Below are 27,300 nucleotides of genomic sequence, written 5' to 3'. Positions count from 1 at the left end.
AGTCCCATGTGTGCCTGCACAGAAGACCTCAATGAACAACAGTTACAGGTAAGAGCAACCCTGTTTTTCTGTTTGTCCACAATCCCTTGATATACTCTCAGTATAGAAAATATTCCATTCTGAGAGCAGTGGTTACGTCGCTATGGTTGTGGTGGCTAGATCCCCCTCTATTTTGAGGGGTTCAGTTTGGTTCTCCAAACATTGAAGCCACAGTTACTACGGATGCTTCAATGGAAGGTTGGAGGGCAAACTCTGACCATCTCATGACTCTTGGTACTTGGTTGAAGAATGAGAATACATATCAGTGTGTTAGAAATGAGGGCAGTTTGTTACATGCTGATCTCCTTCGCAGATATTGTGCAAAACAAACATGTCCAAATACTTATGGACTATTGTACCACTATGTTCTACATAAACAAGCAGGGGCTCACTGCTTCTGGGACTCTTTGTCTGGAATCTATGTCGATCTGGGATTGGACAGTGTGACACAATGTCTCTCTCCAGGCCATACACGTTCTGGGGATATCCAGTTTCATTGCTGACAGGCTAAACAGGCTAGGTTTTTCTACACACAAGTGGTCACTGAAGGAGTCATGTAGATAGCCGATTTTCAAGCAGTGGGGATTCCTGAACATAGATCTGTTTGCCACAGAGAACAGAAAGGCTCTATTGACCTGTTTCAGAGGGGGAATGGACTCAGTGTCTCTGGGGGACGCTTTTCTGTTAACATGGTCAGAGTACGTGTTTTATGCCTTCCTACCCATAACCCTCATAGCTCATGCCATCAGGAAAATCCAGACGGAAAAGATGGATTGCATAGTAATAGCACGATTCTAGCCATATCAAGCATGGTTTCACAGATTGTTTCTAATAGCCAAGGGCAAATTTTGACACTTACCATTGGTAATGGATCTTCTGCTATACTGAGATGTAAGATATTATGACCTACTTAGTCTCAGACTGAGAGCATGGTTTATTCTGCAGTAGGCTGTTTCCTTCTGGAGGTAGCAGAAGTTATACTGAATGCTAGAAAGCCTAATACTAGGAATCTTATTGCCTATAAAAAGGATAAATTTGTAGGATGGTCTAAGAGCAGAGGCTTTAATCCATATAGTTGCCCTTTAGCCTCTATTCTAGAATATCTTTTGAGTCTTTAACATGCTGGGCTCTCTTCATCTTCCATCAAAATCGTACTAAGACCTAACTTGGAATTTTTACTGAAGGTAGTTTCTAAATTTCACAACTCACAGGAGTTAATACTGCCTGTATTTTCCCCTTTTCAGACATCTGAGGCAGAGAGAACACTACAGACTCTGAATGTGAGGAAGGCTAAACTCTTTTATTTCAGCTGCATGGGATCATTTAGGTCAGATGTACAAGTTTTTGTTTATTATGCAGGCCAAAATAGGGGTAAAAAGGCTACTTCTTAAACAATTACCAGATGGGTAGTTCAGGTTATTAGGATATGATACGAACAAACTGACTTACCTTGTCCACTGGGACATGAAGAGCGCATCTCTCTTCCATGGGTAAGTGGCTTGTTAATCTCCTATGTGGGACTGCACAGAACACCAAAATTGAAAGCAGGGTTGCACTTACCTGTAATTGTTGTTCATTGAGGTCTTCTGTGCAGACCTTGATAATCTTGTTGTAATAAAATCTCTCTTATTTGGATATCTCTTCTATAATCAGTGCAGTCCTTTGACATTGAAGTTTTCCTGAAACGTTCAGCCATTCAAACTGGATCAGCTTCGACCTGCTACTGCAAGACATATCAAGGAATAGTTACTTATTTACTGGTGCAGGAGTAATTGTATGATTTTGTAGATGCTAACATATGACTGAAAAGATCCTGATTGAAACTGGCTGAAAATCTTGGGAAACTGCCACATAAATCAAAGAAAATAATGGATAATGGAAGAGATGTCTGAAGAAAGGCTTTCTATTAAAACAGGAAAATTATTGGATGCCCATACCAATATTTTGTATATAACATTTCAAATTTATAATTGACATTTTTTCTCTTGGTTATTGGGATGGACACATGAAACTGCTTTATACTGAATCAGACCATTGGTTCATTAAGGTGAGTACTATCTACTCAGTCTGGCAGCAGCTCCCCAGAGTCTCAGGTGGAGGGTTTTCCACATCACCTACTACCTTATCCATTTAATTAGAGATGCTGGAGATTTAACTTGGGAACTTTGCCATGTGAAGCAGATGCTCTACCACTGAGCTACGGCCCTTCCCAATTGCTGGAAGATTTCATATGTAATATGTTTATTTATATTGATGTGAGTTATTATGGACAGTATTATGGAAACTATTGTCCTGTATTAATTGGTTTCCAAATAAAAGCCATACAGAAAGATGGCTGTATATATAAAAGTAATCTAAGTATATTACATTGCAATCCTAATAGTGTTTTTCAAGAAGAGTAAGCCCCATTTAATAAACCTGAGGAAGATTCTGACTAGACTTGGAGCAGTGCATTCTAAGCTTTGGTGTGTTTTGGTTTGAATGTAACAGCAAAAAGAGAGGAAGGAAATCACAGTGTGCTACAGAAAGAAGAGAAATGAGCCACAACATATGTGTGATATAAGTACTTGTTCAAAGTAACCTCTAACTAAAATAACCTCTGACTAAAGTGTTTTAATTTGCTGAATGAAAACAAAATGAAATGAAAAATGAAAACAACTTTAAAATACTAGCCTACAGTATGCACTTTCAGTTTACAACTACATTAAGATAGAATAACCAGCATACTTTATTTTTAGAAAGCCACAGATGCTCGATGTATTCAGTGGTCCTTAAGAACATAAGAACATAAGCAAAGCCATGTTGGATCAGGCCAGTGGCCCATCCAGTCCAACATTCTGTCACACACAGTGGCTAGAAATCCAGTGCCATCTAAAGGACTGTCAGTGAGGCCAGGACACCAGATGCCCTCCCACTGCCTTCCTTCCAGCACCAAGACAACAGAGCACCACCTCCCCACAAAGAGAATACCATCTATCTCCTGTGGCTAATAGCCACTGATGGACCTCTGCTCCATATATTTGTCCAGTCCCCTCTTGAAGCTGGCAATGCTTGTAGCTGCCACCACCTCCTGTGGCAACGAATTCCATGTGTTTATCACCCTTTGTGTAAAGTAGTATTTTCTTCTATCTGTTCTAACCCGACTGCTTCAGAAGCATAACATTAGAAATATACATGGAACAAGCGGCAGCCCCACACAGCATGCTAGGATGGAAACACAGTTTGGAAATCTTCCTCCAGCCCAAAGATCTCTCAGGATTCTGTAAACTCTCTGGGACTGGAGCAGAATTAATTTTTGACCCCCCCCCCCCCACACACACACTGATACTCAACACTCCATGCCTCCTGGGCATGCTCAACTTTTACTGTTTTTTAAACTCTCTTTACTGGTTTTAACTCTCTTTGGGAGGGTTTACAAAGCCCTTTTTTCTGCTTACCTAGAGAGTCCCTCATGTATATTAAGAGTTTCTGCCTTCTTTTTTTAATGGCTGTGCTATGCTGTTCTTCTAATTGTCCTAAGCCACCCATGATATTTCCAGTTAAAAATACACCCCAAAACACTTTATTGGTATATTTAGGAATTTGTATCTGTATCTGAGATTCACAGATATACTGGTCTTCTGATTCTGATTATTCCTGAAAATATTTGGGAACAACCAGAACCAGCATTTTAAAGGTTGCCACAGCTTGTTTTTGGAGCTTTCCCTGGCTAAAAATGAGATGATGGAGGAAGGTGACTCTCACAGGCAAAAGGCATCTCACATTAGGAGGAGCTCAACTGTTCCTTCAATCTCAGTGATTCTCTCATAGCCCACTGAAATGGTGGCTTGGCTGCAGGCAACTTCAGAATGAGATTTTTTGGAATACGTGCTTTTGGCAGATCTGTTCTTTTTGCCCCTTAGTTCTAATGCCCCAGTGAGTATGCTGGGATTTTCTGGTTCTGTTGGCCTTTGTTGGTTCTATTTTGCATTGTGAAGCTTTTGGTAAGGGTTGCTCTTGTGTATTTGGCTAAAGCTTCTTTGCCCTGGAGAAACATTGGATTCTTTCTCCATAGGAAACAATGGAGAGTAGCTGAGGGCACATTGTTCAGGGTCCTATAGAATTGGCCCCCTTGATCCAATGTACTGAAAACTTTAGGAGTTTTTAATGGACAGCCAGTAGCTGTTCTGCTGCCATTGTGGTGTAATTTGCTTGGAAAACAGCAATTCCAGCTCCCTAGAAATATCCCCCCATGGGGAATAATGGAACTAGTTAATTTTGGAATTCCCAAAAAACCTTGGATCTGAATACCAAGCCAGTATAGGAGGACCCAAATATCAGGAATACCAATAATTATGGCCTTCCTGATCCCCAGAACCATTTTTCTTTAAGTGTACACCCCACCCAGTTTACTATTAGATATAAGCCCTTTTCAGAGATTACAGTCACAGATTCTGGGAACCGACCAACAAGGGCATATGCTACCTGTAGTGTTTCCAGTATACCTGTTGACATTTTGCGTGCATAGATATAAAGCATAGATTTTCCATGTACTCTGTGAACAGCAGCTCTGAAAAATTAAGAGTTCTTGATCCACATGTATTGATGCTTATGGGCGTGGAAAATCTGTGCATTCTCACAAAATGGTGACCGTATTTATCAGGAGCATTGTGGGTAGCAGCACACACTGCTGTAGATGGGCTCTTGGTATGTGTGGATATAATATTTGATGAGTGCTATAGTGGTAAATTCAGATACAGTCCATCTTCCAGGTAGAGTGGAACTTCATTAGGTCTTAAGTGCTCTTTCTCCATAGATATTCACATTTCTTAAACTTATAGCCAACTTTTTTTCTATTGTTCTATGAAGTTATAGCTTTATTTCTTTCATAAGTTATAGCTTTCCTCTATACATTGATTAATTTCAGACATATTTCTAAGTGTATGCCAGGTAGGAAGATTAGTGAGTCAAAAACCATCTGGCAGTTTTTTTTTAAAAAAAGTGTATTTTGTGATGGGAGTTGTAAGCTGATGGTTTTAACTACATGTGGTTATAAACCGAAAATATGCACTTCATTAGCTTTAACATCAGTCGGGTGGTAGACTAATGGTACAAAGCTGCGTTTGTTTTGTTAACATGCAACAAACTGCAAGATGGTGTCTATGAGACACTTTAAAGTTACGTTGTGACTTTGAATATGCCTGTTTTGTCTGGTTTTGTTCCCCAGCCACGCACAACTATTTGGTGCAATTTATTCCTTGTGAAATACTGTTTTTCTTATGCAACATCATATTGTGAACCTCCAAAGTCTTGTTTGCTGGGGTGTGCTAGCAGGTGCATGGCAATTCTCATGATCATCATGAGTGTCTAAAGCTAGTATGTGTTATGCTCTGCCCACAGTTTTACAATCTTTAAAAAAATGATCAATTTAATAAATGTTTCTAAATGTTACTGTTGGAGATCACTCATCATGGAGGGCAGTGTTTGGCAGGATTCATGTGGTAAGAGTAACTTGTTCTTTGGCCCTTGGGCAGAATCATGCTTTAAGTTTTCTGAATAAATAAATTCTGAGAAGACACACCTCTGCTGCAGGTTCATCTCCTTACTTGCTGGCTCACTGTCACTGTACTAGTGCCAAGCTTTTGCATGGTGAACAGGATAATAACAATCTGAAAGCCATGATTCCATTGAACTGTGAGAACTGGCACAGTTGTCTGAACTCTGCTGCTTCAGCATCTCTAAAATTCATTGCATTTTTTCCTTGACTGATGTTCACAGTTAAACAACTGCCTATATTTTGACAAGTTAATTTTAGTGTAATTTTTTCTTCTTCCCTGTAATCTCTTGCCTCTCTAGAGCATGTGAAGGAGAAGCCCTACCATTAGACATTTGGAATCCATTTTAGAGCAAAAGAAGAACACTTTTAAACACAGGGTGCAAGCTTTGTTTTACCTTAATCAGAATGGTAGGAACTGTCATCTAACTGTATTGGCATTCTAGTCTGGAAGTGTATTTATCCTATGTATTTATCCCATGACTGCTTTCCTCAAAAGTCAAAGAAGAGCAGAAGAACTCCCCAAACTCCTGAGTATCACTTCAGGTTCATATAAGTAGCCACTGGGGGATGTAGCCAGACCCCTTGTAACATTGCTTGTTCCTTAATTAAGCATTAATCTCTTTGTGGTAACCTTAACTCAGAGTAACCATCTCTGCCTGTATGGTTTTTGGACTGGCTATGTCTTCTATCTGGGTATTACTACAGTTTAATCCTAACCATGAATCTCCAAGAGTAGTAATAGTGTAGTCCTTCTGGCTGAAGAGAATGAGGCTCCTAAGGCAACTGGGAGATGCAGTGCTGTATCCTGTCTGTTTTGTAGAAGAGGGAGTGATGCAAGAGCTACCATGACAACCCTGCTATCTCACCTCTTTGCATGCATATTTTCTTGTCACCTTTCAAAGTGTCATTGCAGTAGCGTCTAATCATATGTGCCTCTTTTCTGGTTTTTTTTTATAAGTTACTTTTTTCATAAACAGATGTGGCACTGGAGTTTGCTTACCACATCATACAAGATACTAAGCTGATAATCTTCCAAACAGAAGGGTAAATCAATATTTAATAAGTCTCGTGTTGATTAGGGGAATGTTATGTTCATAAAATGGTCCTATTTCTTTTTTAAAAGAAACTTTCTTCCTATATGTTGTATGCATAAATGAATTCAGATGAGATCTCAACTCAAGCTGTCTTGAGTTGAAAAAGATGATAAAGGGTGCTAGAAGCATTCTTACTTCTTTAGAAATACAAGAATAATAAATGCTTTGTGAAATCAAATCCCTCTCTTTACATATTATGTTGTATTTTATACTGTATCTGCAGAGAGTAAAGCAAAACCCTCTGATTCCAGTCTTGCTTGTAGCTCTGGTAGAATTAAGCATGGGAGAACAAGATTGTATGTGTAAAGTACCTTAAAGTCACAGCTGACTTATAGTGAATTCGTAGGTTTTTCAAGGAAAGACAGGAACAGAGGTGATTTGTCATGCCTGCCTCAGCATAGCAACCCTGGACTTCTTTGGTGGTCTCCCATCCAAGTACAAACCAGGACTGACTAGCCAGGTGCATCCAGGTCAGGGCAGAAGATTGCTATAATATAATACATATATTAGCAACTCAATTTATGTATGTGCTTTTGGCACCTAGCGGTACGGAATCACCACATACAGAAGAAGTCATGAATTGCCTTTATTTGCCCTGTTATGTGTTTCTCCGTGGCCTTAATTCTAACTAAATGTATTTGTGTAGCTGTAAATTAGCAGTTGTAAATGAATAGTGTCTGTTCATAAAACCTGTTGAGTTGACTTTGGAATAAATGGATCAGGAGTAGAGTTTCAGGTATTATGGCTCTCAGTATTGTGCAGTAACTATATAATTCACTTAATGAGAACATGTAAACAGAAGCTTTTGTGAGTTTGCTATTAATACATTGTAAGCCTTAAGATTTGGTGCAGATGTAACGCCTTCCCTGTTTTCATAGCAGCTATTCCATCTCACTCATGTAAACTAAAGGTTGAGTTGAGTATAAGAGGGGTCATAGATAAACAGTAGAGCTTCTGATTTGTGAGCTGAATTTCCTCATTGTGGTTCCTGATACCTTCTGTCAAGAGGAGCTCAGGCAGTAGGGATGGGAAAAATAGCTCTGCCTGAGGCCTTGGAAAAACCCTTATCAGTTGATACAAATAATGAACAGGCAGGCTGATGGTGTGACTCAAGGTTAGTCAGTTTCTTCAGTCCTCGTTTTAGCTTAATATAGAAAACACTAAAAAACCTGTTTTAGAACAATTGCAATCAGTTTCTAAATTACATTTTAAAATAGTAAGTATCCATTGAGCTTGTATGCATATGAGAGTTTATTTAGATTTTGAAAAAATCACATTGTCAGAGAAGATGACCTCAGTCCACTTTTATAGTATGGGTATGAAACTAAAATGACAGTGGAAGAGTGTAAAATGTGTGTGCACAAATGAGAGAAAGAAAGGATATCATGATTTCCCCTGCTGTATTGAAACTGAAGTATTGTTGCAGTAACTAAAATGTTTGTACTGGCAACTCTCTCTGCTGCTTTACTGCTAAAAATCTCAAACTAGTTTCCTGCCACCTTTTGTTCTGAACTGTGTCCTGGATTTCAGTTTGAAAGGATTACTTTGAAGTCTCAACAATCATTAACAGAGTTAAGGGATAACTCTTAATCTTCCTAACTGAATTTCAGTGCCTTGCTCTGTATCATGTGATCAAATTTCTAGTGAGTCATGTCACTATATCTCTAATCATTGGAATTGTTTTGTATCCAATAATTGTTGAATAGATGCTGCTATATTGATTTGCCTGCCACATAAGCTTAGAAGGATTTAACTCTGCAAAGGATGGCAGCAGAGCTGCCAACTTCAGTTTGAGGAAAGTATTAGAGATTTGGAGTGGTGCCTGAAGAGGACAGAGTTTGAGGAGGCGGTGAGTTCAGTGGAGATGTGATGCCATAGGGTCTGCCCCTGAAGCTGCTAATTTCTCCAGGGTCTCTGTAGTCTGGAGATCAGTTTTAAGAGAACTCCAGGCCCTACCTTGAGATTGGTAACTGTATATGGGCACTTTTATTTGCCATTTTTTATCTCTCTCTCTCTCTATTATTTTTTAATGTTAAATGTTAGTGTAGTCACAGTTAAATCACAAGAGACTTGGTTCAATATCTTAATTTATAGCAGTGGTTGGATTTTAAAACTTGCAAAAATATAGACAAAGGCCATGCCTTCTTATTGTTCCTCCTGGATCTGTCTGCAGCCTTTGACACAGTAAACCATACCATCCTGTTGAGGCGTTTAGAAACTGAAATGGGTATCAAAGGATGTGCCCTGGACTGGTTTAAATGGTTTCTCATGGAACGGTCTCAAAGGGTTGCCGTCAGAGATCAGCTATCTCCAGAATGGGAACTATCTTGTGGGGTTCCACAGGGCGCAATCTTATCTCCCATGTTATTCAACCTCTATGTAAAACCTTTAGGAGAACTCATTAGCAGCTATGGCGTAGGATGTCATCAATATGCAGATGACACCCAACTCTATATCTCACTATCCAGGTCCCAACAGGATTCAGTAGAAATCTTAGATTTCTGACAGTTGTGATGAAGTGGCTGAAAAATAACAGATTAAAATTGAACCCAGATAATACTGAAGTGATGCTTGTTGGGAAGGCAGAGATCTTGAAAGACATTGTACTCCCCACTTTCTGTGGAGTTCGTCTGGCCCTTGCAGACTCAGTTAACACCCTAGGGGTTATACTGGATCCAGCACTACTACTAGAAAACAAGTTAAAACAGCTGCAAAAAATGCTTACTACAATCTCAGTCTAGCCTGGAAGATGGCTTCTTATCTCAACATGGCCAACCTGGCCACCTGGATCCATGCTATGGTAACATCAAAACTTGACTACTGTAATGCACTATACATTGATCTCCCACCTAAGTTAACTAGAAGGCTCCAGTTGGTGAAAAATGCTGCAGCTTGACTGTTAGCAGGAGTGAGCAAGCGCATGAACATCACTCCCATCCCACGGTCGCTCCATTGGCTACCTATCAGTTACTGTGTTCAATTCAAGGTATTGGTTATTACATACAAAGCTCTTCATGGCCTTGGCCCAGCATACCTACGGGAGTACCTCCCTCCCTATGTCCCTCTACGGCAGCTTCACTCATCTGAACAGGGTCTCTTGCAGGTGCCAGCCTGCATATGGGCTAAATCAACAGCAGCCCGCACATGGGCTTTCTTTTTGGTGGCCCTTACCCTGTGGAATGGCCTGCCTGAGTAGGTCAGGAGAGCACCCACTCTCCTGGCTTTCCGCAAATGATACAAAACCAAATTATTAAAAAAGGCTTTTTACTCAGATAGGAGGGAAGTATTGTAGGGAGGGGGTCTCAGATGCTTCGCTAATGAGTTAGGGACCATAGACATCACCACTATGTTGCCTTGCATAGTATCTGATGCTTTGAATATTATCTGTTGCTTCATGTTATCTAATGTCAGTCCTAGAATTGATTATGTTCTGTTTCAGCAATTCTTCAGCTTTGTATTGAATCCTTGCTAATGCTATATCTTTGTAAAATCCTATGATATTGTTTGTGGAAATCTCCTTGATACTGATTGTACTAATCTCACACTATGTAACCCGCCTTGAGTCTCAGCGAGAAAGGTGGACAAAAATAAATAAATAAATGCCTGTAACTGTGCCATAGATAACAATGGAGTATAGGTTACCTGCATGCAGAGTATATTCTCTGTAATTTGATAGTCCATGTATTCCAGAAACTTAAAGGATGAAGCTTTGATTGTTTCCTTAAAGAGTTTTAATCTCTTCATCTGAGGGGTAATATCCACCAGATCTTCTGTTTTGGGTATTCATGTCTTTCCACAAGAAAAAGAGCAAGGACGCTTAAGACATACTCCAGATCAATCTCTAGGGAGATGATGAAGTCCAAGCCAGTACTGCAAGTTGCTTTTGACTAAATTCAGACATTGTTCAAAGCCACAACTTATTTCAACTGTGATTAGTTTGTGAAACTCGGGTTTGGCTCACATTTATTTGGTCCTGATTTGTTTTGAACTTTCCTGCTTGTAGTATGTCCAAACTTTTCCTGGCCTTTCTTGCAATTACCAGACTGCATTGTAGTACTAGCCAAAGAGGAAAGGTTAACAACATCACCAAGGCATTTATTGTTGGTCAGTATCAGTTCTGGGATGAGGAAGCCAAACTCTCAGCACAGAAAGCAGCTGCTGGTTCACACTCCCCTTAGCTGCCTTCTTTTTCAGAGCAAGTCTTTCCTCATACCAAGTCATAAGAATATAACCATACACATACACAAAGTCGCCCAAATATCATCTAGATGATGCCTCCATTTTATCCCACAATTGGCAATCTTATTCCAAATTCTTTGCTGTTGGATCTTGGCTTGCATCCCACTGGTGGCAAAGCAGGCCTGGGGGAACAATGCACTTCCTAGACCTTGTCAGCAGTGACATGCTGTGGGAAGATGAGCATGCTCTCCTGACCTGCCTCCTAGCCACCCTTGGGGGAGTGAAACAAAACTCCCTTTGATTGTTGCATGTAAGGTTGGAGGATGTACTGTTAAGGGGGGAAGAGATGAGTTTGGCCAGGAAAATTGCCAAGAGTTGGTGAAAGGTGGGAGCAGTTCAGTTTTGAGCAGCTCTTGCTAGGCATCTCTGTAGGCCAAAACGTGTGAAGCAGCATACCAGGATTTTCCATTAATATGCCATGCAAAATTCATAACTAAGAATTACTGTGATTAATTAACCATCTTCAGATTCTAGTTTGAGATAGCCACCCTAAATAGAGTTAATGTGTAGGACTGAATTCAGATGATCAGCTCAGCATTGTTAACATAATTAAACAAAATGGCTTTTTGTGAGGTCTGAATTTTTCTGTTACACTAGTACATTTTCTTATATTTGGGTATTCTTCAGTTCATTTGGCTTTGTTTAGTTGTTATATGCCTTGTTTGGATGTGCTATTTAAATTTGTGTGTATTTTTCAGGACATTCCATACTGTTATGAAATGTGGGTGAAACAGTTGAGATGATGATAAGGCATTTTAGAGATGATATTTTACTTGGATTATACCAGGAACTGTATTAGTCTTGATTTTTTTTTGTCTTTGTTAGATAGTTGGAAAATGAGGAAGTGAAAAAAACCCTTCTCTCACTTCCTTCTTCCTATGCTAGTGAGAATGTTAAAAGTTGAACTACTAAGGTGATGACAGCTTTTAGCATAGTCATGCAATGCGGGTTATTCCATATGTAGCTGTATAGCTCCCTGTTGATTAATGCTGGGGCAGAAATTTTAGAATGCCTTGCTTAAGTGTGCTATTTCCAAATTATCTATTTCCATCTCAACTTTTATTTAGTGCTAATTTTATCCATTAGAGTACTGCCAGTCACAAATACTTGGGCACTATTTAAAAAAAATGAATTGTCTTTTGCTTTGAGTCTGTGGGTCAATCTATAGGTTTCTTTTCACATTTTTTCCTTCATATTTTTTCCTCAACAACAGAAACTATAGAGGTTCTAATTGTTTTAATAGCTAATATTTATATGAATTCCCTTAACATATCTCAGTTTGTTGCAAGAAACATGTTCTTATGTTTCTGCAATTTATATTTTGTTTTAGACATTGATTACTTCAAAATATGTATGTATTTAATGAAACAGCACACAAATAGGTAAAATACCTACTCTGCCATTGCTCCACAGTTAAAGAACAAAGCACAGATGAAGGAAGCATTGTTTCCTCTTCCTAAAGGTGCCAGTCAAAACAGGTTTAGTCCATCCTGATAGTTTTTATATTGTAAAAAAATATCCATTCATCTATGTACTGTACAGTGTTATACTGTGCATGGATTACAGAATCCATGCAGGGGAATCATTTCATTTTATTTATTTATTAAGGTAACTTAACAGTATCAGCAAAACTATAAACTACATGAAATACCAAATATGAAAACTCAAATTCCCAAACATCAGAAAATAAGCGAAATGTGAATTAGTAATTCAAGTGCCCTCTGAAAATGGATGTTTTACATCCTTTCCAGTAGATAAACGGAGACGATGCTTTTGTGCACAGTTTCTGAAATGGAGTTGCCTGTTGTAGACACCATTAAACTTTATGACATGCTTCTGTCAGAGAGAGCAATTTAGATATAGGGACCCTAACATATCATCATGCCCTCCCCTCCTCCAACAATGACCTCTTTCTCTTCTAGTTTAGTGTTAAAGCGTTTTCCAGGTACTTGGAGTGCCTCTATGCAGACCTGTAAGGAATTCAACTGTTATTCAGTGCAGCTGTGTAAACTGTACACTCAGAGCTGGGAAGTGAGGGTTAAATAACCAAAGCAATAAGCATGCATACATGGAAGCTTTATGTCGTCTTAGATCCAGAGGAGTTAGCCGTGTTAGTCTGTAGTAGCAAAATCAAAAACAGTCCAGTAGCACCTTTAAGACTAACCAATTTTATTGTAGCATAAACTTTCGAGAATCACGTTCTCCTGTGGTCTGGAGTGGGGCAGTCGTCACTAATGGGTAGCTCCTCCTCCTTCTCTTTCGCAGGGCCGGCAAACTTGCAATCCTTCGGGGGAGGGGCTCCCAGGCTTCCTCAGTTTTTTCCGGCCCTGCTCAGCAGGCGGATGCAAGTTTTTGTGCTCTCCGGAGCAGCGATCCTTAGAAGAACAGCTTTGCAGGCGCGGGCTCGCCGGGGGCAAAGGAAGGCTTAGTCCTCCACCCCCCCTCCCTCCCTCCCTCCGCACTTAACAACTAGAGGCGAGCGCAGAGCCGACGAACCTAGCCAGCTAGGTCCCGGCTGCTGCTTAGAGACCCAGGGGAAAGCGGCAGGAGTCGGAGCCGCGGCAGCACAGCCGAAAGGAAGCCCGGAGGCTCCAAAGCAGCAGGGACTCTGCTAAGCGCGCCAAAAGGAATCGTGAGTTAAAAGGCCCCGAGGAGAGGTTTTTGGCGCCTCGGGGAAGTGGGGGGGGAATGGATTGGAGGGCTGGTGGATTGGCAGGGGTTTAAAGCAGCCCTAGTTTGTTACAGAAGGTCGGAGCAAGCCGTTAGTAAACGGCGCGGGCCCCAGATCATGCCTTTTGATTACGGACCTAGTTTTGTGCAAGGGAAAATAACTCTGGCCTCCCTGAGTATTCCAACCACAGGGTACGGGGGGGGGGTTGTAATTATGGCCAGACACTAATTTGCGCCCACGCTTGCTTTCGCTTTAGGCTGCAAGATTTTGGCGGGAATGGCGTTCCAGGCTGGCACGAGTGACAAACAACCAGGGGAGTCAGACATTAATAGCATGGACTCCCTGGAGAGTTCAAGTCGGCAACACCCCAACCAAGGGAGCAATGCAGGGATCGGTGGCCCTGGTCCAGAGGCAAAAGCAAATATTTTAGCATGGCTTCAAACAGAAATTAAAAGAGGCATTGATAATGCAGTTAAGGAATTAAAGACAGCCTCTCAGGGAAAATGCAAACAGAAATCCAGCACCTCTAAGGGGAAAAGGAAACTGGAACCTAGTTCCCAAACTGAAACAAAAAAGAGAAAATTAAAGGAATGGATAATGGAGGACTCCAGTGAGTCAAATGAGTCTCAGGGGAGTTCTGTACAGGCGCCTCACTCATCAGGAAGTGAGGAAGGGGAGTTGTCAGAGGAAGAAGAGACAGACTGAAATCAAATGCAACCTAGGCTTTTTCCTCAGGACATGTACTCCAAGTTACTTGCTAAAGTGCTAAGAACCCTGGAAATCTCACCACCAGTGACAGGGGAAACAGAAACAGAGCCTGTTCACCCGCAAGGCCTGGCGAGGGCACTCCCAAAAATGGGTCCCAAACACTCAGGGGTTCCCTTGCCTGCTATCTTCCATGACACCCTGAGGATGGAGTGGGATAACCCTGCAAAACCAAAACTCTACCAATCTGTTTTTCACAAGTTCTACTCACTAAGTCCAGATGATGCAAAAAAGATCAAGCTTCCGGTGGTGGATGACCCAGTCACCAGCCTGGCAACCACATCAGTCCTCCCTATGGACTCAGAAGGCATGCCTAGGGACCCCTCAGACAAGAAAATTGAGCAGGCCCTACGCAGAAACTTCGAAGCTTCGGCGGTGGCGCTGAAATCCTCAGCTACTGGCTCCTTGTTTGCAAGAGCGGCATACACATGGGCATCGGACCTGGCAGTGGCTGGTAGGGAAGTTCCAAAAGAAGTCAAGAATGAAGTTAAGAAGATAGCGTTGGCAGCGGCCTTTGCAGCGGATGCCACCCTGGATTCTTTTCAAATGTCCTCTAGGGCCATGGGCTTCAACGTGGCAGCTCGGAGGAACACGTGGCTGAGGAACTGGGACGTGGATCCCCAGGCACGCAGTAAGGTTGCAGCGATCCCATATTCCGGGGACAAGCTTTTTGGAGAGGCGCTGGACAGGTTCCTGGTGGAGAACGCTGAAAAGAAAAAGGTGCTCCCATCAAAGAAGAGAGACACAAAGTACAAAGGAAGGCAGTCCTTTCGTGATCTCAAAAGACCGGCCAGACAGCAGTCCGACAGGCCATTCAAAAACTGCTGGCAAACCAAGCATAGATCGGACAGCAGACCCTTCACCTTCAGGAAATCATCCTTCCAACCTAAAGGGCAGAAGAAAGCCAGCCAAGCATGACTATCCGCACAGAGAGACAACAGAACCAGTAGGAGGCCGCCTTCAAGCCTTTGCGCCCCGATGGAGACAAACCGTGTCAGACCAATGGGTACTGGAAACAGTATCCAGGGGCTATTCCTTGGAATTCGAGAAGGCGCCACGCAGGTGCTTCACCCAGATGTTTCGAAATCCTTCCCGATGGAAACACCTGGAGATAAAAGGAGCTATCAAGCACTTGTTACAGATCAGAGCAATAGAACTGGTGCCAAGACTGCAGAAAACAGGGTGTGTACTCAATCTTCTTCACCGTCCCGAAGAAGAACGGGGAGATCAGGGCCATCTTAGATCTCAAATGGCTGAACCTCCACATCAAGTCCAGGAAGTTCAAGATGGAGACGATGAAGTCCACCACTTCAGCCATTCAACATGGGGACTACCTCGCGTCCATAGATCTATCAGAGGCCTACTTACACATCCCTATTCGCACGGGTCACAGGAAATACCTACGCTTTGCATACGACGGGGAGCACTATCAATACAGAGCCCTCCCCTTTGGCCTGAAATCATCGCAGAGAGTCTTCACCACTGATCACTCTAGTGGCATTCCTCAGAGTACAAGGAGTAGCCCTGTCCCCGTACCTGGACGACATCTTAATAAAGGCCCCATCCCTCCATTCAGCGGAGGAGGCGGTAGCAACGACGATCGGTTGCCTGGAGGAACACGGATTTATCATAAACCAACAGAAGAGTTTGCTCTTACCGAAGCAAAGAATCGTCCACTTGGGAATGATTGTGGACACAGCTCTGGACAAGACCTACGTATCCTTGGAAAGGCAACAAAAGATTCTCTCACTGATATGGGATCTCCAGTCACGGAAGTCGGTGGAGATCTTGCAGCTGGCAAAATTACAGGGCATGATGGTGTCCTGCCAGGATGCTCTGCAATGGGCCAGGTTCCATACCAGACCACTACAGAAGTTCCTACGCCCCTACCAGAGGTCCATAGCCCAGCGGTTGCAGATAACAGTGAGGGTTCCCCAATCGCTTTCCAGGGACCTGGACTGGTGGCTGGCACCGAACAGATTCACCAAAGGCTCCCCTCTCAGGGAACCGAACAGAATGACAATCACGACGGACACCAGCCTAAAGGGATGGGGAGCCCACACTGGCGACCGGATAGCCCAGGGGCAATGGATGCAGAGCGAGAGAGAGGCCAGCATAAACCTCCTAGAACTTAAGGCCATAAGAAACGGGCTACTGGAGTTCACAGACGTCATACGGAACGGGCACGTCATGGTAAACACGGACAATATGACAGCAAAGGCCCACATCAACAGACAAGGAGGCACCAGATCCAAGCGTCTGGGGGAAGTAGCGGACGAGATCTTCCTCTGGGCAGAGAAGAACATCAAATCGATAAAGGCAAGCCACATAGCGGGTCAACAGAACTCGGTGGCGGACTGGCTAAGCAGAAACAAAGTGGACCAGTCAGAATGGACACTGAACAGCCAGGTGTTCTTGTCGATATGTCAAAGGTTCGGCACTCCAGAGGTGGACCTATTCGCTACCTTCGCCAACAGAAAGGTTCCGCACTTCTTCTCCAGGTTCAGGGAACCGGAGGCGAGGGGAGTGGATGCGCTGAGTCAGGATTGGCCTCAAACACTTCTCTACGCTTTTCCTCCAACCAAAATTATACCCAAGGTGCTTCAGAAAATTCTGGAACAGAGGGCGAACATTATCCTGGTCACACCATTCTGGCCAAGGAGACCGTGGTTCCAGGACCTCATGAGGATGTCTTGTACAGAACCATGGACCTTGCCATCCAGGGAGGATCTACTGACCCAAGGGGAGATCAGACATCCGAACCCATCGTCCCTAAAGCTGACAGCTTGGCGGTTGAACATAGACAGCTCAGAGAACTAGGATACCCGGAAACGGTAATCGCCACAATGCTGGCTTCACGGAGGAGTTCCACCAATAAAAGCTACAGTAAGACATGGAAATCGTTCACGGACTGGTGCAACCAAAGGGATAGAGATCCCATGTCAACATCAGTGAAGCAGATTCTCTCCTTCCTGCAAGATGGATTGGAAAAGGGCCTGAGCACCAGCACCCTTAAACGGCAAGTGGCGGCACTTTCAGCGATTAAAGGATCTAAGACTGGGATGTCTCTGACTTCGCATCCTCACGTCAAGAGGTTCCTGAGGGGAACCATGCTGCTGAACCCACCTCAGGTTCACCGTTTTCCAACTTGGAACCTCAACGTGGTACTGAACGCACTCACTAAAGAACCTTTCGAACCGATGGCGACCTGTTCCTTAAAGATCTTGACCTTTAAAACGATCTTCCTAGTGGGCCTGACCTCAGCCAGGAGGGCATCTGAGATAGGGGCTCTATCAGTAAATAGGGAGTTATTTATCTTTCACCAAGATAAGGTAGTCTTGAGGACGGATCCGACCTTCATTCCTAAAGTTAATTCGTCCTTCCACAGGGGGGAAGATATTGTTCTGCCCTCATTCTGTGCCAACCCCAAGAATGATAGAGAAAGGGAATGGCACAAATTAGATGTGAAGAGAGCCCTAAGCTTCTATTTAGACAGGACTAAATCGATTCGCGAGGGAGAACATATGTTCATCTCCTTCAAAAGCAGCTCCATGGGCAAGAAGGTTTCACTATCAACACTGAGTAGATGGATAAAGGAATGCATTGTGTTAGCCTATAAATCTCGGAACCTTGCCCCACCTGAGGGGATCAAGGCCCACTCCCTTAGAGGGGCAGCAACATCAGCGGCCTATAGGGCCTTCCCCTCTTTGGACAGGATCTGTAAGGCAGCAACATGGAAGTCAGTACACACGTTCACCAAACACTATAGGGTAGATCAGCTGGCTTCCGCAGAGGCGGCGTTTGGCAGAAGGGTGCTACAGCACGTACTGGCCTAACTGAATGCCCCTCCCCTTGGGTAAACTGCTAGCATATATCCCATTAGTGACAACTGCCCCACTCCAGACCACAGGAGAATGGAAGATTTGTATTCACTTACCGTGAAGCTTCCTTTCTCGGTGGTCTCAGAGTGGGGCAGTCGGGAACCCACCCACAAAATAAATAAATAAATATTAATATTAATAGAAGGGGAAAGGGAAAGAAGAACGAGCAAGAGAGAAAGAAGGAACATTAATGTCAGGGGAGAGTAGGGGGGATCCCTACAGTTGTAAATAGTTCCACCTTGGTTAGTGGCCGGTTGGTTTGGTCAAGTTGGACTCTTGCTGTTTTTTAGTTATATAAGTTGCAGGACAGGGAAGACCTGGATTGAACCTGCTTTGGGGACCGAAGAGGGCTTGGAAAGGAACTGAGGAAGCCTGGGAGCCCCTCCCCCGAAGGATCGCAAGTTTGCCGGCCCTGCGAAAGAGAAGGAGGAGGAGCTACCCATTAGTGACGACTGCCCCACTCCGAGACCACCGAGAAAGGAAGCTTCACGGTAAGTGAATGCAAATCTTCCATTCTCGCATCTGACGAAGAGAACGTGATTCTCGAAAGCTTAAAATTGGTTAGTCTTAAATGTGCTACTGGACTCTTTTTGATTTTATGTCATCTGACTCTGTTTGTTGCCCCTGGATATAATTGCTGATGTGGCTTTGTTGTTGATTAGCATTTTTTAAAAAAAATACTCTCTTCTGTATTATGTATTTCCTAATAAGGACTGAGAGATCAGACCACTGCTATAGAAGTGAAGGTGAAAGGGGAATGGAAGAGTAAAAGTTGACTGTTAAATTCAGATGTGATGGTGACCTGTTAATAAATGCAGGAGTATGTTGTGCTCTGAGCTGTTTCTGTAGGAACAAACAGTGTCTCATTGTCAGAGCAGGCTTGGCCGTAATTGACTGTTTTTGTTAGGGCCAATTAGCCTTGCAAGGGAGAGGCAGATGCATAGGAAAAACAGAAAGGACCTTTCAATGGGTCTTGGTGGAGGGATGGACTGGAAAGAATGAGGACATGAGAGCACTGCTGATACGTATTTGGAATACATTACCATGGACAGTAATGCACTAAGGAAACAATCTTGTAAGCATGTATGTGAGCCTCATGAAGGGGTGTTTTGTATGTGTGTGTATTGCAGGAGAGGTTAAGGAAGTGAAAATTTTTTTAAAAAACAGATTGAATTTACAGTTCCCCTTTGTTAACTGAGAAAAGATTATAATGCAATTTATTAGGAATTACACAAGGCATATGAAGAAGATGAGCACCTTTTGCTTCTAGAGAACTCCAAAAAGCAGTTTGACTTAGGTGTCTAAAAGAGGATTCTTCCCTTTCCAGTACTGAAGGCTGTCATTCAAGATTTTCAGGATGTTGTGATGCTACTGCTTTCTAGTGTTGTTTTACATGTTTAACTTCATGATCCCCATAAATACACAGTACTAAAGAGTCCAGTAGCATCTTTAAGACTAACCAACTTTATTATAGCGTAAGCTTTCATCTGATGAAGAGAGCCGTGGTTCTTGAAAGCTTATGCTACAATAAAGTTAGTTAGTCTTAAACGTGCTACTGGACTATTTTGCAACTACAGACTAACATGGCTAACTCCTCTGGATCCATAAATATACAGTTGAACTTCCTAAAACTAAATTTTAGTCCCTTGGATTTCATAGGCTTGGGTAATCATTAGTTGAAGATTTTTTCTAAAGATCAAAACATTTTGTTTTGATTCATGATCGTTGGGTACATAAAACATTGCCCCCTATATTATGTTGCTCCAGGCTCTTTTCTTTCAATTTTGTTTAAATACTGAAAGTGAGTCAGGGTGCAGGGAAGCACTAAGAGCAATGGAGTGCGTATGTATGGGCGCGGGGAGTTTGTCTACCTGTATATCTCCTTTGATGTTAAAATTAGATCTCTTCCTCTGCTTTATTCATGAATGAGGTGGATATGTGAATACACAGTAAGGCTGCCCCATCACATCTAGGGGTCCCTAATTTTAGCTGTCATTTTTGAGAGAAGGGTTTGTTAAGTTGATAACATGACTTCTTTACAAAACCTATTCTCTTGGAGTTTAGTGCAAGAGTGACTATAAATTGTGTAAAAGTCCACGTGCTGTAGAACTAGTTCAGTTGGAGCTGAATTTTAGCAACAACCTAAAAAGAGTGTCTGGGCTGCCACGAGGCAGGAAAATAGTAACTCTGGTGGATAATAAGCTGTGCCTGTATAAAGTACTTAGCTATTAGAGCTGCAGTTTCCTCTGCATAAAATACACTTCAGTGAAGTGTCCTATGATCTGTTGAATTCTCTGACTAATTAAGACAGTTTTTTTAAAAGAAAGCATATGGTCTGTTTAAATGGGAATTGGTGCCATCTTATCCCTGAGGAGTCAATTAAAAATGCCTTTATGACAGACCTGGTTTATTTCTGCCTTACTGGAAACCCTGAGTAGTTTCTCTGTATGACTGGCACCATCTGTCACTACAAGAAAGATTTCGTAAAAAGATGTACCTGTTATCATGCGCCATCTCCTACAGGCACATAAGGTATGTGCTGTTTTCTGGAGGAAAGAAGCTAAGAAGTGCCTGTATTCAAACTGGATATAATTGTCCATAATCTGGTTACAGTTGTTTAAACTATAAACAGCATCCTAGATGATACTAGAATAGTTGAAATCGTCTATGTGTACATTTTGATCCTAAGTATGCAGACATGAATAATAGCCAAGAGGTATTAGCATGTGAATGATGTTATTTGCCCCTCTTTCCTCCCTTTCCTGCATACTATATCATGCCAGGGCCAATTCAAGAGATTTTGTCATCGCAAGCAAGGTACAGCTAGTTCCTAAACTGTACGACATGGATTCATTAAAAAATAACCTTTGGCTTCATGGGATTGTAATTTTCTTCTGTTTTTAATTTCACATAAAATATATAATAGTCATTGAAAAAGGCAGCATCATAACTCTTTGGCAAAATGTATTTTAATAGGCTTTATAGTTGCTCTCCATTGAAACCAGGAGTGGAGTAGTTATTAAAACCACTGGGAAGAGTCCTGGTGGGCTGATGGCCTGAATTCAGGGGCCAGTCTTCTGCCAGGGCCACCCCTACCCAAAGATAGGGCATGAGCCAGAGGCACAAGGTAGGAGGACCTGCCATGCCAAGGGATGTGCTTGCCCAGCTTCATGAGACCCAGCCTTACCACAGCGACAGCAGAATAAACAACCTACTGTGAAAACAGGCTAATTATAAACAAGGCTTAGCCAAAGTGTTCTGTACAATATCTCCTACACAAGCATACAATTATAACAAGACACATTGACAAATGACTACAAATTAAATATAAAGTGTTCTATCTCCAATATTTACAATAGCCACACACAAAAAATAAGGTACATACTGATTTAAGGCAATAACTTGCAAATTCCAACTTCAACGTAAATTGCCTTCAATTTTAAACTTAGAACTTCTGTTATAAAGTGCCTAGTTCTAAACTTGTATTGTTTAGAGCTTCTGTTTTTCAGTTAACGGCTGTCCTTGGGTTATTCCTCTGTTTCAACTGTAAGCCTTTATTAAAGCCATGTTTCCATTCAGGACAAACAGCTAATTCAAAGGCACAACAATATCTTGCAGAAGGAAAGATTGAAGGACCTCATCCTATGGAAAATGGTATTAATGGCTAATATGGTTTAGGAATGTATATGAATTTCAGTTGATATTTTTTAAAGAAGTACCTTCCATTCCCAGATTGATGTGTTTATCCCAGATTACATCTGGTCCACTTATTTCTATAAAGTGTTCGGGTCACAGTCCCGCATCTGAGGGGCCTGTGATCTACCAGCAGGATGCATATCTTGATCTCTTGGAACTCCTGGAATCAGACCTGATTTCTGAAGCTGAAATCAGGGGACTAATTACTTCACTACCCATTAGAAAATCCCCGGATGAAGATACGTTACCACCAAAGCTGTACAAAGCCTTTCCAGAGTGGTGGTCCTCAGTATTGGCTAGGGTGTTCATGCAGATCAATATCACAGGCTTGATTCCCCCCCCCCCCCACGATGGAAGTTGAATATCATGGTACCCATTTACAAAAAGGAGGATAAAACCAACCCACAAAATTACAAACCAATAAGCTTACTTGACATAGCAGCAAAACTATATAGGAAATATTTGCTGAAAAAAGTGGCAGATTGGATGGCTGAAGAACAAATTATTTACCCCTTGTAAGCGGGATTTCAGAAAGGTCATCAAATTTACTATTAATGCCTTCTGGAGCAGAATTCAAGTGAGAGGGAGGGAAAAGAAGATTTATGTAAAAGATTTTTTTTAATGCCAGTTCCTTTGTATGCATCATTAACATCTGGGAGGGGGAAGGGGGGGTCCCATAATCTTGAAAGTTTCAGATTAGATGTATGTGAGGAAAAACAGCTATTTATGGTGCTCTTGGCTTCCTCTACAGTGAAAAAAGATGGGGTGGGGTGAGGGAGATCAGCTGAAGTGCCATGTAAGGGAAAAAGAAAGAACAAGACTTGGAGAATGTTTTATATGGTACATCCATTAAACATACAAAAATAAGTTACTGCAATACATTTCTCCAGTGTAACACAGCTCACCTATGTGATGGAACTAGGCAGAATATGCATGTGTATGATGTTGCAAACCAGTCAGTGACTCAGTAATCAGTCTGAGCAGATGGGAATACCAACCCCACAGGTAATGGTAATATATGTTGTGTGGTCCCAGCTGGATTCCAGTTAAACACTTTTCTGCCTTTGGTTCTGCCAGTAGCAAACTTGAGATATCAGGAGAGTTTAATTTGTATGTTATTTGGGAAGCAACTTTGCTGTTGACTATGTAATTATGGTATCAACATAATTATATCACCAGTTGTATACAAAACAAATAAAATATTGTTTTGGCAAGTTCAGCTTGGTAATTGAATCAGTGCTTAGAAAAACTCTTCCCTTGCATAGTGAACAGGCATCTAACCACATGTTATTTGCAGAAATGGCTGTTTAACTCGTAATTTATCTGGACTCTTTAAGTTTGACCATAACTCTCAATTTGAAAGCTTCCTATTCTACACTGTCTGCTGTGTATGCAAGTATGGAGAAACAGTTTCAAATTCGATCAGGTTCAGAAATACCCAGTAATGTTGATTTTTCATGTTGGAAATATTTTGACGCCACAGTGGAATGTCAAGCATAAAATCTGACTAATTAAACTTTAATGTTAAAATAGGCAAAGTTTTTCTGGTGAATTTTTTTTTTTATTAAATTTTTTTGGCCTCAGCAGGCAGACAAATTTTAATCCCTTGCACTTTGTATGTATCCCTGTTCTCCCCCCCCCCTCCCCATAGATAAAAATGGATTTTATTCTCTCAGGTGATGCCTTTAATATAGTCCTTCTGATCTCAGAACCCCAAACACACTGGTGTAAGTTAGATGGTTAATAGGACTTATTTTCTCTTGTCAGGTAATAGACTGGCCAAGCTATAACTTTCATACCTGCAGGGCTATTTTCTGGGGGAAAAGGTGGTGGAACTCTCTATTATCACATGTGCGCACGCAAAGCACCCACGTGCTCCTGGAAATGCATGATGACATCACTCCCGGAAGTGACGCTGCTTCTCGGAACCCAGCACAATGCTTTACGATGAGATAAATGTTAGCAAGCTTGGAAAATTACACTATTATGAGAAAGGGTTTTTTTTCCTTTCTGTATCCTCTACAAAAAGTGAAATCTTCCGTTCCCTTTCCAAAACATTTCATTTCTTTGGAATCATATTTTAAAATATGCAAGAAGGAGGCAGCCTCTAAAAATTCAAAACCCATCTCACAAATCTAAATTCTAACAGATTCCCTCTGCCAGTGTAGAAAAAGAAATCCAAAATTCTTTCTCAAAATTCCACAGAGTCTGAAATTCCTAATCTAATGAATATTGAATTTTCAAATTTTCAGGGAGGGTTTTGCTTTACTGGAGCAATTCAAAATTAGATAACTCAACTTTAGCTGCATTAGATTTATACTTAGTTTAAAATGGCTTTTTTTTTGGTTGCCTGCCTACTCTACCTTACCAGTGGTTGAGCTGTTGTGACATTGTGAAATGCTCATAAATATTCCAATGTTCCGGACAAACAATATTCATAAAAATTTCCTTAACGCCCATATGTCCACTGTAATTTCACTGATGTTAATCAGCTGAGGGTGGGGAGAACCATTTGAGTTACAGCTATTAAGACATAAGAACACCTATATGCTGATGCATATATTGATGAAAGCCTTCTGTGACTTGGACACCACTATCCATTCCTCACATAAAACTGGAATAACCATAACTGATATTTTAACTAATAAAAATAACTATAACTGATATATTTAACTAACACAGAACCAATCTGCATTCAAAAGCTGTGGGAACCATAACAGTGTCAACTTCAGTCAACAAAAGAATGAAAGCAACACACACACACACACACACACACACATAGCCCCACCCACCCCCATGAAAAAAGCAGAATGAACTCAAAGCAGCACACATACACACACACAGCCCTACCCACCAACCCCCGAATGAAAATAAAACAAAATGAACTCAGAGCAGCATACACATACACAGAAACCCCTGAATGAAATGAAAGCAGAATGAACTCAAAGCAGCACACATACACACACAGCCCCACCCACCCACTCCCCCAGTGAAAATAGAATGAACTCAAAGCAGCACACACATACACAGAAACCCCTGAATGAAATGAAAGCAGAATGAATTCAAAGCAGCTTAGCCTCCTTTGGAGAGCCAGCCCCAGCAGCTCTGCTCTCTCTCTCTCTCTCTCTCTCTCCCTCCCCCTCTCCCTCTCCCTCTCCCTCTCTCATTCTCTCTCTCTCTCACACACACACACACAGAGTAATGAAAATAAAACAGAATGAACTCAAAGTGGCATACACATACACAGAAATCCCGGAATGAAAGCAGAAGGAACTTAAAGAAGCTTAGCCCTCCTCTGCAGAGGCCGCACTGGGCCCCAGCTTGCTCTCCCGTGCTCTCTCTCTCTCTCTCACTCACTGACAAATGAAAAAAAGTAGAATGAACTCAAAGCAGCTATGCCTTCTCTGAAGAGCCTGTGCTGGGTCCCAGCTCGCTCCTTCACTCTCTCACTCACAGAGGAATGAAAAAAAGCAGAATGAACTCAAAGCAGCGTCTGCTCTCTCTCTCTCTCTCTCTCTCTCTCTCTCTCATTCACTCAAAAGCAGAATGAACTCAAAGCAGCGTCTGCTTGCTCTTGCTCTCTCCCCCCCCCACTCAAGAAAGCAGAATGAACTCAAAGCAGTTTAGCCTCCTCGCAGAGCCCGCGGGACTGAAGGAGGAAGGAATCACGAGAGCAGATTCTAGAGCTCCTGGAACGCCTTTCCAGAGCGTTCGTCCTCAAAAAAAGCCCTGCATACCTGCATTCTCCCTTGTTAACAATTATTCAAAATCTTTCCCTTTTCACCTCTTAATTGTTGCTCTGGGTACTTATAAACATGACTTGTGTTTACATCCTGCACGATAAATGGGATGAATGTGTAGAATCTGAGTGTTGGCTTATAAAAGAGACCTAGGAAATTAGAATAGTATAGAATAAGCATAATACATATTTGTCCGCTTCTTCTTCAGTCTGGTTACAACCTTCTATGTAGATCTTAATTGTTTCATCACCCTTTTCTTATTTATTTATTTAAAACATTTTGAAGCCACCTTTCCATTCAGCTTAGGATATCTAAAGTAGCAAACAGTGAAGACATTAAAACAAGATTATAACCATATAAATATATAAAAATAATTAAAACAAAACATATGAAGAAGAGGAAGGTCAATGATAATCAGTGAGGGAATGCTAACAAAATAAAAGTCTTCACTTGCTGCCAGAAGACAATAATTGAAGAGGACAGACAAATATCGGCAGAAACAAAATTGGGAACTAACATAGATGGAACATGACTGGAGTGATATGGTCCTTAAACCCACACCAGCCAGAATTCTGGCCACAGCATTCTGCACTAATTGTAGCTTCTGGGCACTCCTGAACAGTAGCCCACACAGAACACATTGCAGCAGTCTAATCTAGTCAGTCTTGTTGGCTTTTACATATTCCACCTGTCCATGTAGAATATCTCGAATCAGTGCTCCTGATAGTGCAATCCTAAACAGAGTTATTCCAGTCTAAGCCCATTGAAATCAATGGAGTTAAATTGGTGTAACCCTTTTTAGGATTGCACTGTGAGAAAGCAGGATATAATATTACAGCCATATTGCCTTTTAGTTCTTGTTTCCATCACCAATTTTGCTGTGAAAAATTATTATCCAAACATCTCACTCAGAAGGTCAGACTAGTAAATTCTAGAATGAAATGGTTGTTTTTACGGTGGAATATAAGAAAAATGATTATTTCAGAAGAATAAAACATAACTCCACTAGCGCCTTATAAACACTGCAACGTTTATGAGTGTTCATGAGAGCTCCCATCTTCAGATCTTTCAGGAGAGCCTGGGATTATGGGTCACCCTGACTTGTGTTCATCTGATTTGTATTAAGAGGATGTTGAACAAAACCTACTGCCCTTCCTCTAGGGGCAGCCTTTCCTCTAAGACAGCATTACAGGTGTCTTTTATTCTCTGGCTATGGGAAGATAAATGGCAGGTTCACTCCTCATTTGTGTTGGCTGTGTCTTCATGTTCTTTCTCTTGATTATCTTCCTACTTGACTACTCAGGAGTGAGCAAGTGGCTCTTGACACCTGGAAATAGATCAGGCAGTCTTGGCAGATTAGGCTTGGTCTGAATTGTTATCATTTTTGGAATGCTATTGCTTCAAAGCTCTTCCTAGACTTGAGTAAGCTTCAGGCATAGTTATTCCTACTGTAGAAAGATCTGCCAGATAGGAAAGAACATGTGACTGAGCAGAAGGCTTTATGAAATAACCCAGGACAGAAAGCTGCATTTTGGGGGAATCAACTTGTTAAGGTTTTCTGGTTTCAACCTGCAAATACAGTCACTTAGCCTCACAAACACAACCTATAACAAGTCTTAATAAGGAACTAAACATGGTG

General features: G+C 41.8%; 1 protein-coding gene across 2 annotated transcripts in view; it reads left to right on the top strand.

Moving 5' to 3' along the window:
* Positions 1–27,300, top strand: part of GNAI2 (G protein subunit alpha i2) — a 218,979-nt gene that overhangs the window by 79,950 nt on the left and 111,729 nt on the right. Inside the window, exon 1 of one of the 2 annotated variants that reach the window (XM_054976040.1) lies at positions 8,496–8,518. The exons of the other annotated variant lie outside the window; for it this stretch is intronic. The gene's annotated coding sequence lies outside the window, so the exon portion shown is untranslated. Of the gene's footprint in view, positions 1–8,495; positions 8,519–27,300 lie in introns of those variants that run through there. 2 annotated transcript variants of the gene reach the window in all.

The sequence above is a fragment of the Eublepharis macularius genome, chromosome 4 (genome assembly GCF_028583425.1).
Source record: "Eublepharis macularius isolate TG4126 chromosome 4, MPM_Emac_v1.0, whole genome shotgun sequence".
Lineage (NCBI taxonomy): Eukaryota > Metazoa > Chordata > Lepidosauria > Squamata > Eublepharidae > Eublepharis > Eublepharis macularius.
The sequence above is the reverse complement of the archived record's forward strand: the minus strand, read 5'-3'. Positions and strand labels throughout refer to the sequence as shown.